Source organism: Myodes glareolus, chromosome 23 (genome assembly GCF_982192425.1).
Source record: "Myodes glareolus chromosome 23, mMyoGla1.1, whole genome shotgun sequence".
Lineage (NCBI taxonomy): Eukaryota > Metazoa > Chordata > Mammalia > Rodentia > Cricetidae > Myodes > Myodes glareolus.
In genome coordinates, this window is record NC_142048.1 from 43,024,937 (window position 1) to 43,038,665 (window position 13,729).

A 13,729-nucleotide genomic window follows, 5' to 3' on the forward strand; every position below is an offset into this window, starting at 1 on the left:
GGGAAAATAGACATGGGTAGTAGGAAGGCAGGAGATGAGAGTTCTTAGGATTGGAAGTACACCTATATGAAATTGCAAAATAAAAGTCTATTTTTTCTTTTGAAAATATAATACAAATACATCATTTCTTCCTTCTCTTTTCTTCCTGCTCCCACTTTCTCCCACAAACGCATACATAATGTTTTTTATTGACAGGAGAATAGAAAAGTTGAGGTTAATGATTTAAAGGATCTTTCAAGTTGGAAAACGATATGATTGTTCTGTTCTGTTTGGCTTACATCTGTTACCCCATGTGTCCTAGAATGAGATACTAGGATTATATATGTTTCTCAATGTAATAGGTTTACAACATGAGAAACCCGTCAAACAGTGAAAATCCTTTATCCTGAAAATGCATTTCACAAACCTAGCCTGTGAATCATCATCACAGATTGCCCCCACGCAAGTCACCCTCAAGGCAAATAAGGGGATTCCTGGAGACTAGACTTTCTGCTGGTACCCAGAAACATGGGAGTGGCTCGTGATACAATACTAAAAAAGAAAAAGATCAAAGCTCATACTTTGAAATTGAGTTTAACCCATTAACTATCATAAGGTAGGAAAGTCTCAAGTTTGAATACTGTAAACAGGACATGTTTGTAGGAGGACGTGCCGATCCTCTGAAAGTGCATCCTATCAATGAATCAACTGCGGAATTAGAACCATTAGAAATACATGACCAAAAGATTTTTTAAAAATGCTAACACATGATCTTTTTACTATGCTCAGAGCATGACTATGCATAATTTAATCTCCCCAAATAGCTGGAAGTAGTCTTATTTCCATTTTTCAAATAAAAAATTAAAGGCACATAGAGATCAAGAAACTCACTGATGTACTCAGAACTAATAAGAAACAGATCTTCCTAATTCAGTATTGTTCCAAAGAAAACTCTAAGTCTAGATGGATATATGATAAACAAATTTTGATATGTTCTGCTGTTGTTTTTATAAGTAATGCAGCATAAGCCCCTGAAAATACATTTGCCTCTGTGGTCAGTATATCAAGTTTTTCTTTCATTTGGTTTGGTTTGGTTTTATCTAATTTAATAATGTTACTTATTTTCAGATCTTCCTATACGAATACTGCGTCAACACCCAATTAGACAGATACCAGGTGCTCCCAAGTTAAAGTACCATCACTGCACTATTGGGTATATCTTGCCTGTCCAGTTATTTTGGCTCATAGGTTTTACATCTACTGATTTCCTCTCCTTTGCACAGGACCTGCTGATATGATAAGAGAGGAAACTTCCAGATCAGTTACAGCTTTATTTCTCCAAGTCCCGTGGCCCAAATTCACAGTGTCTTCAGCAATAGCATCTTCCCATCAAGTTCTTAGAGGAAACCAATGGCAAGGACAATAACCTATATTGTTTGGGGGAGTCTCTTGGACTCCCCTGACCAGGAACCTGAATGGACATTCCTAAACTTGTTATCAGGTTTTCTTTTAGTTAGTCCATGACTCTGTCTGGGTGCATTATCCCCAAATATGTCTAATTATGTGTATGTCATGTATTTTAAAGTAAACATAAAATAATGTTTACTTTGTGGCTTTCTCAACCATTTTTGATATTCTTTATGCCTCCTTTCTCTCTCTTCATCAGTGTTTCCCACCCATTCTGACTGGTATAAGATGAAATCTCAAAGTAGTTTTAATTTTTATTTCCCTAACTGATAAGAATGCTGAACATCTTTAAAATAATATAAAACTATGTATTGATCACTGTTTAACATTATGAACATTTTTGAGGCATTTATTACCCATTTTATTTCTTCTTTTGAAAAATCTATATTCATAACCATTATCCATTTTTTCTCAATCAGGCCATTTTTTGTGTGTCATTTGTTTAGATGTTCAGAATATTAATTCTCTAGTTTATACAAAGATGGTAAAAAGATTCTCTTCCATTCTCCTGGCTTCCTCTTTGCTCATTAATGTTTCCATTGATGTAATAAATACTTCAGTTTTAAGAGGTCCATTTTTTTGATGTTGACCTGAAGTCCTGAGCAAATTAAATACCCTTCAGAAAGCCCTTTCCTACACTGAAATACAATAAGGTACTACCTGTATTTTCTTCTAGCAGTTTGAGGTCTCTGATCTATTTAGAGTTGATTTTTTTTACAGGCTGATAAATATAAGTAATGTGGGATTTCCCTCTGTATGCTGTGAATGCCATTGGTTAATAAAGAAGCTGTTTCAGCCGCTTTGCAGACGCCGTTGTCCCCTCTCGCCGCTTGCTGCAGCCATAGTCAACTCCACCCGTGTTCTTCGACATCGCGGCCGATGGCGAGCCCTTGGGCCGCGTCTCCTTCGAGCTCTTTGCAGACAAAGTTCCAAAGACAGCAGAAAACTTTCGTGCTCTGAGCACTGGAGAGAAAGGATTTGGATATAAGGGTTCTTCCTTTCACAGGATTATTCCAGGATTCATGTGCCAGGGTGGTGACTTCACACGCCATAATGGCACTGGCGGCAGATCCATCTAGGAAGAAAAATTTGAGGATGAGAACTTCATCCTGAAGCGTACAGGTCCTGGCATCTTGTCCATGGCAAATGCTGGACCAAACACAAACGGTTCCCAGTTTTTTATCTGCACCACCAAGACTGAGTGGCTGGATGGCAAACACGTGGTCTTTGGAAAGGTGAAAGAAGGCATGAACACTGAGGAAGCCATGCAGCGTTTTGGGTCCAGGAATGGCAAGACCAGCAAGAAGATCACCATTTCTGACTGTGGACAACTCTAATTCTTTTGACTTCTTACCCACCAGACCATTCCTTCTGTAGCTCAGGAGAGCACCCCAGCCCCATCTGCTCGCAGTACCCTGTAATCTCTGCTCTCACTGAAGTTCTTTGGGTTCCATATTTTCCTCATTCCCCTTCAAGTCTAGCTGGACTGCAGAGTTAAGTTTATGATTATGAATAAAAACTAAGTAAGAACTGTAAAAAAAAAAAGAAGCTGTTTCAGTCAGTAGCTTAGCCGAATAGATCTAGGCAGGGAAAACTAAGCTGAATGTTTGGAGAAAGAAGGTGGAGTAAAGGAGAAGCCATGTAGCCCTGCCTGAGACAGATGCCAGAACTTTACCTGGTAAGCCATAGCCCTGTGGTGATACACAGATTAATAGAAATGGGTTAAATTAAGATGTAAGAGTTAGCCAATAATAAGCTAGAGCTAATGGGCCAAGCAGTGGTTTAATTAATACAGTTTAGGTGTGGTTATTTTAGGGCTGAGCATCCAGGAACAAACAAGTGCCCCCCTACTACATACAGGTCTACACTCTTCTACATATTGACATTCAGTTTTCCTAGCACAACTTGTTGGAGATCCTTTTTCTCCATTATGCATTGTTGCAAAATATCAGATTTTAATAATAAGCTTTTATGGCTATAGGTAAATTCACACATTTATCATAACCTCAGTTTCCTGATCAAAACAGTGAATAAAACTATTTAGACCAGGCTGCATGCTTCAGGAAGAATCCAGGACTCTATGCCCTTAGTTTTCTTGTAGCCTATGGTTGTATGAAAAAAAAATAAGCAAAAAACTTCATATGTATTGTATCTATGACTTTCGCTCTTATCTTTTACTATACATGCTATTTAGAACAATGTCTGGCATCCAGTAAGCCCTATACAACCATTAGTTATTAATCCACCACAGGTTCTGCTATTATTTTAAGCATTTTTCTATGTTGTAGATGTTGTTGACATCTAGGATCAACTCTTTCTACTTTATCTTACAACAAATTACACTCACTGTTGTCTACTCAAGAGTTTATTCTATGGAACACTCTTTTTTTCTGCATCTACCTTTCTGTTATACTATTCCAATGAATAATGATATTATAATTTGCACCATGTTAAAGAAACAAATGTTTCCAGTTGTCAGTCTTCTTCTATTTATGACATATCAATATTCCGTTTAAAAATAGTTGTCCATATTTGTTACTGCCAACTTTTCTCCTGTATTCTATTTTGATTTAGTCTTTGTGGAAAATATACACAATGAAAAATTTATTATTTTAAGTACATGTTTATATTAATGATCATCACTCCCTAAATTATTTTTATTATTGGTGTGGAAAAAATACCCTGATATAAGCTACTATTTTAAAGGTGGTTTTATTGGGGGAGATTAATTTTATTGCACAATGCCCAAGTACAGTCTACCACAATGGGGAAGACATTACAGCAGCAAGACCTTGAGGCAGCTGGTCGCACTGTATTTTGGCCAGGGAAAGTAGAGTGGGATGACTGCTTATGCTCAGCTACATTGTTCCTTTTTATTTTGATCAGTTCCCAAGCTGATGGAATGATTCTGCCCAGTTTTCTTCCCAGAATAAACGTTCATGTTAAAGTGAGTCATGTTTCTTTTAAGTGATTAAAGATCTATGATTTTTATACATTTTTGTGATAGTAAGACTTTTATTAATTTATAATGAACGTTCTGTTTGTCATAAACTTTCCTCATTAAGCATAAGTTATCTGACACTAGCATAGACAGCTCAGTATTTGCAGGTAGTATTCATTTGCATATATACACTTGGACTCTGTAACTTTGGGTCTAAGGAGAATCTCTTACAGACCACAGGCATTAGAATTGTGTCAGTGCAATAAAACACCTTTGATAAACAACTTAAAAAGAAGTGATTTATTTGGGTCATGATTCCAAAGGTTTCTATTGACTAAGAGTCCACCACAAGGCAGAACATTAAGGCTATGGGAATATATGACAGAGGCTGTCTATCTTTGAACATGCAGGGAGCAGAAAGGAAGGAAGTAGAAATTAGATCTAACTTTTAAACATGTCTCCCAAGCTCCCAACTTTCCTGGTTTCCTGCAAGTTCCTCTTCCAACTACAAAATAGCACCACCAGCTGGGGACCAAGCATGCCACACACAAGCCTGTGGAGGACATGAAGAGTCAAACAACACCACATCATATTATTGTATCATGGTTTTTCTTCTTGTGTGAAGGTTCTGCTATGTGACCTATGATGGTCTCAAGCACCCGGTTCTTTAGCTTCAGCCTCTGGATTGCTGAGATTAAAGATGTCTGCCTTCATACATGGCCTAGATCATATTTTGTCTTTCTCGATTTTGTTTTTAACCTATAGTAAGAATCTTGTCATTTGACTGGAGAAATTAGTCCATTTATTGTAATTACTATTAAGGTAGTGTTAAGGTACTAGCAATGTATTTTCTGAAATTTTTACATACTTTTGTCCCTCATTCCCTTTATTATTGCCTTCTTTGGTAGTGTGCTAATTTTTTAGTGAAATGTTGGGATTCTATTTTAAGTCATTTTATATATATTCTACAACTCTTTTCTTCATGGTTACCATAAGGGTTATAGTTCACATGCAAAAGTTGCGATGATCTGAATGTTATTTTTATTAACTTAACTCCAACTCTTCTTGATGAGCCCTGTCTTCAATCATTTCAATAGCAAATGTCAGAAAATTATAGCCTTATTCATTATGAATCCACTGTAAATTAATCATTATTTTATATACTATTAATCTCTTCACTAGTAAAAATGTACATTTATAAGCCAATATTACAATAATACTTATTGTGGGGCTAATTTTTCAGTATAACAATTTTTAGATAAATAGAAAAAAATGACTTTGTAAATATTACAGTATAAATATTACAGTAAACCTAGCTTTAGACACTACTGTCATTCTTATCTTTTCTGAGAATTTATTTCCTTGTATCTCTTTGAATCATAGTGTAATATCTTTCAGTTTACACCCCCAGGAATCTTTTTAGGTTCTAAACCATTCCTAAGCTTTTATTATTATCTAGGAATTTAATTTCTCTCACTTTTGAAAAAAAGATTTTATTAGATATAGAATTTACAGCTGACTGCTTTGTTTGTGCCTGGTTTATTTATTTATTTTACTTATTGTAACTAGCTTGAATGTACAGTTCATTGTCTTATAGCCTCAAAAGTTTCTGATGCTAAGTATTGGTCACATCTTATCACCTCGTTTTTACAGGGACAAATCAGTAATTTTTGGTTTCCAACTGTTTGAATATCAACTGACTGACTAAGCTTATCCTATAAGATTTCTTAGACTCTATGAACAGTTACATTTATACCTTTCATCAAATCTTTAACAAGACAATATTTTTTCAAATACTATCTCTACCCTCTAGTATTTAACTCACACTATACTACTGTGGCTTTTATAACAGTCCTGTGATTTCTACTCATTTTTCTTCAAACCTTTACCTTTCTTTTCCTCAGATCCAATAATTTCCAATGCCTTGGGTTTGGCACTAACTTTTCTACCCTCTTCGGCCTGTTTTTGTGTCCCTCTGTTGACTCTGTTATTTCACTTATTGTAATTTTCATCTCAAGAATGTCCTTTGGGGCTCTTTCTTAGGAGTTGTTTTCCATCTGTTCATTCAATTTTGTTCAGCACATTATTTTTCTGAATTTCTTTAAGTCTTCCCTCGGTTCTTTGAGCATCTCTCAGTCAATTATTTGGAAGTGCTTTTCTAGTAAACAAGCTTTTCTCAGGGAAATATTTTATTGATTTAATCTGTTCCTTTGGATGAATTGTGGTTTATTTTTTCTTTGTATACCTGTTATTTTGTTGTTGAAAACTGAACAATTTAGAGATCCCATGTTATTTTTCTCTTACTGAGAGTGCTTTGCTTTTTCTTTTGTTTTCTACCTTCTATGACCTTGATCCATCTCCAAGCCAAATACAATACTAAGATAAGACTTAGGAATCCTTCAGTATTTTCTGTCCTATTCCTTGAACATAGGTATCAACTTTCTAAATAAATATAACCAAACTGATGCTTTGGAATATTTCACAAAGGCAGAGATCTTTAAGTCCCCTGGCTTGGTCACACTACTTTAGAAGGAAAATCTTATTACTACAAGAGAGATTGTAACAATGTCTTCTGTCTACATATCTAAACTCCAGTCAAAATGTATATCCCAATTGTTAGGAGAGCCAATGATTTCTAGTATAACTTCTTACAAGCATCTCCAGGAACATATGCACAACTACCTACCATGCAGTGGGTGGTGAGGAAGAGAAGCTTTGAAGAGCAAAAGAAAGAATGAAAAAAACAAAGCAACTGGAGAGTTCCATCTTCCCCTTCACCTGCAAGGGCAAAGTATTCAGTGGACCCCATGGATTGAAAATCACACATATTCTACTAGGGCCACTTTTGCCTCCAGTTGTTCCATTGAAAAGTTGGCTCTTGTTTTTTTTTTTAAATCAGTTTTCTACTGTGAGATGAAAAATTCCAAAACTTTAACAAATATCTCACTGCAAGAACCAATAATTAAGGACATTTTGCCAGCCCAAGGGTTCCATGGGTAGTTATAGCCAATATTCATGCTAGTTCCTGGTCTTACAGAAACTCTGCACTTTTATGAGCCCTATTAATTTTATCTTCTTTAGTACAATATTTTATACTTAAAATCATCACATACTATGTAAATTTTTTGCCTGATTTCTTCTACTTAAAATAATAAATATAAGATTGTCAGTTAATCACATACTATAATAACCTATAAGAAAGTGGTACATGTTGATCCATTTACTAATAGATGTTTGGACTGTTTTATCTTGAAACAATTATCTTAATTGTTTCAAGAAAAAAACAATGCCACAAATATCTTTGATGCCGGTGATATTATGTGGACATGAGTTCTAACTCTCTCTTATGATCAGACTTGGGTTTGTTGAGTAACAAGCTAAGTATTTTATGAATATTATAGGAAACTACAAATTTTCTTCACTCAGGTGCTGTTCCCTACTATAAATCCAACTAGGATGCATAAAGGTGACAGTTACTTTATGAAAAATCTACTTTAAGATGAAAGAAATGTAATTATCTTGTGCTTTAAATATATATTTCTTGATGATTAAATATATGAAACATCTTTCATGTGTTTTATTTTCCTTTCACATATTTATTAAAGTGAAGTGTCCATTCCAATCCTTTGCTCATTTTTCATTGGACTGTCAGTTCCTTGTTAAATTCTGAGAGACAAGGTACTTGTTGCTGTTGTTATTGTTGTTGTAGTTTGTGGTGGTGGTGGTGATTTTCTGGTTGAGGAACTTACAGCAATTAGGACATAGAACAAATTCTCTGTTTTCTTCTAGAATACTTTTGTGTTACAATTGTATGCTTAAAACGATGATATATCTACACTTGGGTAACTTCATGTCACCATAAAATTGTACCTTCTAGTACCTTTCTCAAAATGTAGCTAAAAGTTTCAATAAACTTTTGAATCTATTGGGTTCCAAGAATGTATGTCTGTATGCTTTAGCCAAATGCATACCAAGTATGGAGACCTTCTTACTATCAAGTAGCATGTTAGTTTTCCAGATGCTTTCTTAAAAAAATAGTTTCAAACCCAAGAGTACTTGGGAAACACAAATTCAGATTTGATCAATATATTTTCAAAAATGATCCCGCTGCCAGTGGCACCACAGATTGCCCAAACCACAAAAAATGTCACTGACGTTCAGAGGGCCTAGTTTGGTCCTGTGCAGGTTCCGTCGCTACCATTCCAGAGTTAGTGAGCTTCCATTATCTTGAATAAGCTGTTTCTGTGGATTTCCCCATCATGATCTTGACCCATTTGCTCATATAATCCCTCTTCCTTCTCTTCGTCTGACCTCCCATAGCTTGGCTCAGTGCTTAGTTGTGGATCTCTGCATTTGCTTCCATCAGTTACCAGATGAATGTTTATGGTGACACTTAGGGTAGTCATCAATCTGATTATCACCAGTGCATGAAATGGCTTTTTAGGGCCCAATCCCTGTAGAAGAACCTTGCTCAGCTGTGATACAGTGGGGAGGGATCTGGTTCTGTCTCAACTTGATATGTCAGACTTTGCAGACTCCCCATGGGAAGACTTCCCTTCCCCTTTCTGAGGAATGGATGAGAGGTTGGGCAGGGAGAAGGTATAGGGGGAGAGTGGGAGAAGAGGAGGGAGAGGGAACTGTGGTTGGTATGGAGAAATTAAAAAAAAACCACTTATAAACAAACAAAGCAGGTAGAACATAAAGTTGGATTTGTAGGATGGGTGATGGCAGATGGAGCTGGAAGGGAAGGAGCAAGTACAATAAAATAGATTGTATGAAATTCTTATATTAAAAAATAAAATATTAGTATTTATCCGGAACCATGCTCACAAGTACTTGACCAGCACAGAACAGATTGTGTTTGTTTTTGCATGTGCTGTTTTGTTTTGGTATTTGTTTGTTGGTTTGTTTTCTTTTCCTTTTAGTTTGTTTGTTATGATTTCCATTAGGCTTTGGTGTTGTTGTTGTGGTTCCTGATTCTGCTGCAGTTTGTTGGGGTTCCTGTAAACTCCACCATCAGCAGAGTAACTATATGGATAAAGCAAGAAGGAAATCCAGATCAACAGAAACTACGTAGCCAACGCTGATTCAAACGTCTGGAATCTGACCCAGGGCAGTTTGATGTAAGCATGTTTAAGCACAGGAAAATTTGGGGGGGGGGATAAGTTTTCTGGTATAATACAATCCTCTATGCACAAGGAGGCATAATTATGTCAAAACTGTTCTCAAAGTACTTGTCACTTCTTCATTTAGATGGGATTTAGAGATAAGATAAACATGTTATCTTAAGGGTCTAGGGAAGGATAATATGTGGTCTCAGTCATAGAGGTAGTATAGATTTCATCCTATCCTGGTTATGGTAGCTTGGGGATCCCCTAGCCATATAGATAATGCAAAGGTCACCTATATTATCAGCCATTTCTGGTTCTGCTTATGGAAGCTTGGTATGGACTGATGCTGCAGGTAATGCAGACCACTGGGTTATTAGCCACCTCCATTCCCAATTTCTTGGTGTGAAAACAGGTTGTACATCTTTTTCTCTGGAAAGACAACACTGTGTATTTAACATTCCTGGTTTCCCTAGTATTACCCATGAACTAAAGGTCCTTTATGCCCCAAAGCTGTTATTTGGAGGATTAAGAGTACGTATTTACCATGAAGTTGGGTTATAGTGAGAAGAGGAGGCATTGAGAGGAATTGTAGGAGTATAAAATTATGATCAAAATATATGTTAGGAAAAAATTTTAAATAAAAAAAGGTTGTGTAGGTATACACATTAATTTTGGGATGCTAACATTCTAATGCTATTGATTTTTCCAAACCATTATCATATCTCTGCATTGGTTTAGATCTCATTGATTTTCTCTCAACAATTTTGTAGTTTCCAGTATACATGTCCAGATTTTATTAGAAGTGTTCTATAACTTTAGTGGGCTTTTGTAGCATCGTGAAAGACACCTTTGAAACTTCTAATTTTATGGATAATATATGAGATGGAAAACATGGTATCCTACAAAAGAGCAAAACTCATTGTCTGCCTCAGGTGGGTTCTTGTCCTTTCTGTGTAATTTCTTACATAGGCAATGGTGCGTCTTGAACAGATATTGTTTTATTTCTCAATTTACTGTCAGGATGGCCTCATTTCTTTTTCCTTGCAGTATTGCACTGTAAATACCCACTTGTGTTGATGCAGAATAACGTTGCTAAAGACAAACATTCTTTCATTATGTACAAAGTTAAATATAAAGCATTAAATCTGACACTGGTATTATTTCATCTATAGATTTTAATAAGAAATTTTCTTAAATTCAAAATTTTATGGGAGGTTTTTGTAATGAATAGATGTTAGTTTTGCTACAATTTTTGTTACTGTTGCATGAGTTGACATTGAATAGGTTTATTTTTTCCCATCAGGATTTGAAGTTTTTTATTTTGATTATTAAAATAAGCACATGACTGTAGATGCTCAACTCTCAATGCATTTAAATCCTGATAATCTTATCATACATTGAAAATAAACCTAAATCAAAAGCATATTTAATTCACTCACTCTACTGAGCAACAGAGTAAATGATACAACATACCACAGTGGTTTGTTCTCTTGACTTATAAGGGTGCAGTGTACTGCAACTCCGCAGTATCAGTAGAGCATAGTGTATCATATCTCCCACAGGATAAAACAAAATTGGACCATTTACTCCAGAGAAATGAAAATGTATCCACACCCAGGAAGTCTGTACAAAATGATTCAAGAAGTTTGATGCAGGATATACAGACTTTGAAGTCTCCCATTTTCCATCAACAGAGAATAATACACTAGTCAGCTGGTGGCTCATATAAGATGGTCTACCATTTACACATAAGAAAAAATAAGCTACTTCTACACACATCATAGATTAGTTTCAGAACATTATGCTGAAAGAAAGAAGTATTTCAGTAAAAAGCCAGATAAGATCAGATTCTATTTCTAAAGGTTCTCTCAAGCAAAACTAATTCATAGCATGAAAAAAAAAATCAAACCAGTGTTTGCAAGTGAAGGGAGATACGTAGATATTGGTTATGAAAAGATATTCCAATGGGATGGGAAATGTTGTGTTTCAGAGATATATGCGGTTGCTAACTCCATTAAATAATACCTTCAATTTTATGCATTCTATTATAGGAATGGTTTACTTTAAAAACTGCACACAAATATCAAACATTTGAGCATAATAACTATGTTCAACTATTCAGAAGTACCTATGTATTGCAGTCAGCTTTATGAATAGAGTTTACTACTTGTTAGTGGTATATGACCAACAGCAAGAAATTTAGATAGATGTACAAATAAACAATGGGATGGTGGATGGATGGCTATATTAACAAGCAAATATATGCAGCTAATTATGGAAATTACATAATGGGTATGTAGGTATTTGCTGTGCATTCTACATTTTGTTACTCTTAAAGCCTTTTAATAATAAAATGGGTAAAGAAAATTTAAATAAAACAATTACTTTATAAAGCTTATCCCCATGTATTCAGCTTACTGGTAAAACTGGGAGTTTATTTTTCTTCTTAATTTATAGTAAAATGTGTAAAATCTACAAGGAACTATTGCCATAATAGTTCACATATAACTTTTGCTTATCATTTCTCTATGGAGTGGAACCACACCATAAAATATATCCAGCAATTATTCCCTTCATCTGGACATGAAAGCAACCATCATAAAAAAGAGTCTGCACAAGGCTCTTATGCAGTGTTATTGTTTCTTTTTCTATTAGGACTCTAGACCTAGGAGCCAGGGAACCTTGTATAGAAATGCTGATAACGAAGGAGCATTCATAGCCTGGAATTCTCCAGTTAAAGCCATCTGTGTTCTCCAAATAGAAGGGGGTGATGCCAATCAACATTCTAGCCTGATCCCTGATTGCAAAATGAAGGGCTGACTTTGTACAACAAGACTGATTGCAATTTGTACAAAGTGATCAGTGATTTCTTTTCTTACTAAGTCCTAAGAGAAAAAAAAAATGGCAAAATTTCTTTTAACTCTCCAGAAATGAAAAGAAAACATCACCTATGTCAGGGTGACTTATGTGAATGAGTACTGTGCTAATTATGAACTTAACAATGGCTATGCACTATTATCGTCTAAGAAGGCATCAGGACTTGTTGCAATCACTATAGAATCTTTTCCCACTTTCTTTTTATAACTGAATATCCTACAGTATGTCTTCTTTACACTTGGTTTGTATGTTGTTGGACAGGCAGCTTGATTCTACTGTTTGATTTCTTGAAACTTTTTTTAAAGATTTATTTATTTATTCTGTTTATAATGTTCTGCCTGCAGGCAAGAAGAGGGCAACGGATCTCATTACAGATGGTTGTAAGCCATCACATGGTTGCTGGGAATACGAACTCAGAACCTCTGGAAGAACAGCCAGTGCTTTTAACTGCTGAGCTAGCTCTCTAACCCCTCTTTTCCCACTTTCAATACTTTCATTACTCCACTGTAACAATGTCCTCTGTGCAATATTCATACAGAGTAATGCGCACATACATAAACTGGTAATATGAAAAGGATTTTTTTCCCAAAAATAATATAGGAAAGCCCCATCATTTGCATGAAGCCTTAACATTCCATGTGCTTTTAAAATATTCAGCTAGCTAAAACTTGGTGAAGGGACCCTGCTTATAATGGCAGTTCTCTAGTTGCTCAGGTACACATGCATGAAAATAACTTGCTTCATATTTTTATTTATTTATTTATAAAAATTTCCACTTCCTCCCCTCCTCCTAATACCCTCCCACTCCCCCTACTCCCTCTCCTCCTCCTTTTCCAGTCCTAAGAGCAGTCAGGGTTTCCTGCCCTGTGGGGAGTTCAAGTTCCTCCTTCCTCCCTCTAGGTCTAGGAAGGTGAGTATTCAAACAGACTAGGATCCCAAAAAGCCAGTACATGCAGACGAAACAAGTCCCAGTGCCACTTGCTTCATATTTTAAATGTACACTTGATCTATGCGCCAATGCTCAAAAAAAAACCCTGCAAAATGGAGTTCTGAATCAATTATCAGTCAATTCACATGTCATAACCAGAAATACCTAAAGATAAATTACATATAAATACATACATACACATATATGTATTCGTTTTGCAGTTATCTCCCTCAGAAAATTTAGGATCCACAGGAATTTATGTCATTATCATTATTCTTGGCATGGAAATCTTGATGACACTTGTCACTCAGGATCCATCCTTTTGAAACGGTTACCTATAATTTGCAGGAACATTTGAGACTTGGAATTAATAAGAAGCAACATGGATGACACCATAAGACCCATGATATGATACGATGTGTCTGT

At 35.7% G+C, this 13,729-nt stretch overlaps 1 pseudogene; it reads left to right on the forward strand.

Moving 5' to 3' along the window:
• The first annotated feature begins 2,307 nt into the window (after positions 1–2,307).
• Positions 2,308–2,988, forward strand: LOC148118352 (peptidyl-prolyl cis-trans isomerase A pseudogene; annotated as a pseudogene).
• Positions 2,989–13,729: the final 10,741 nt, after the last annotated feature.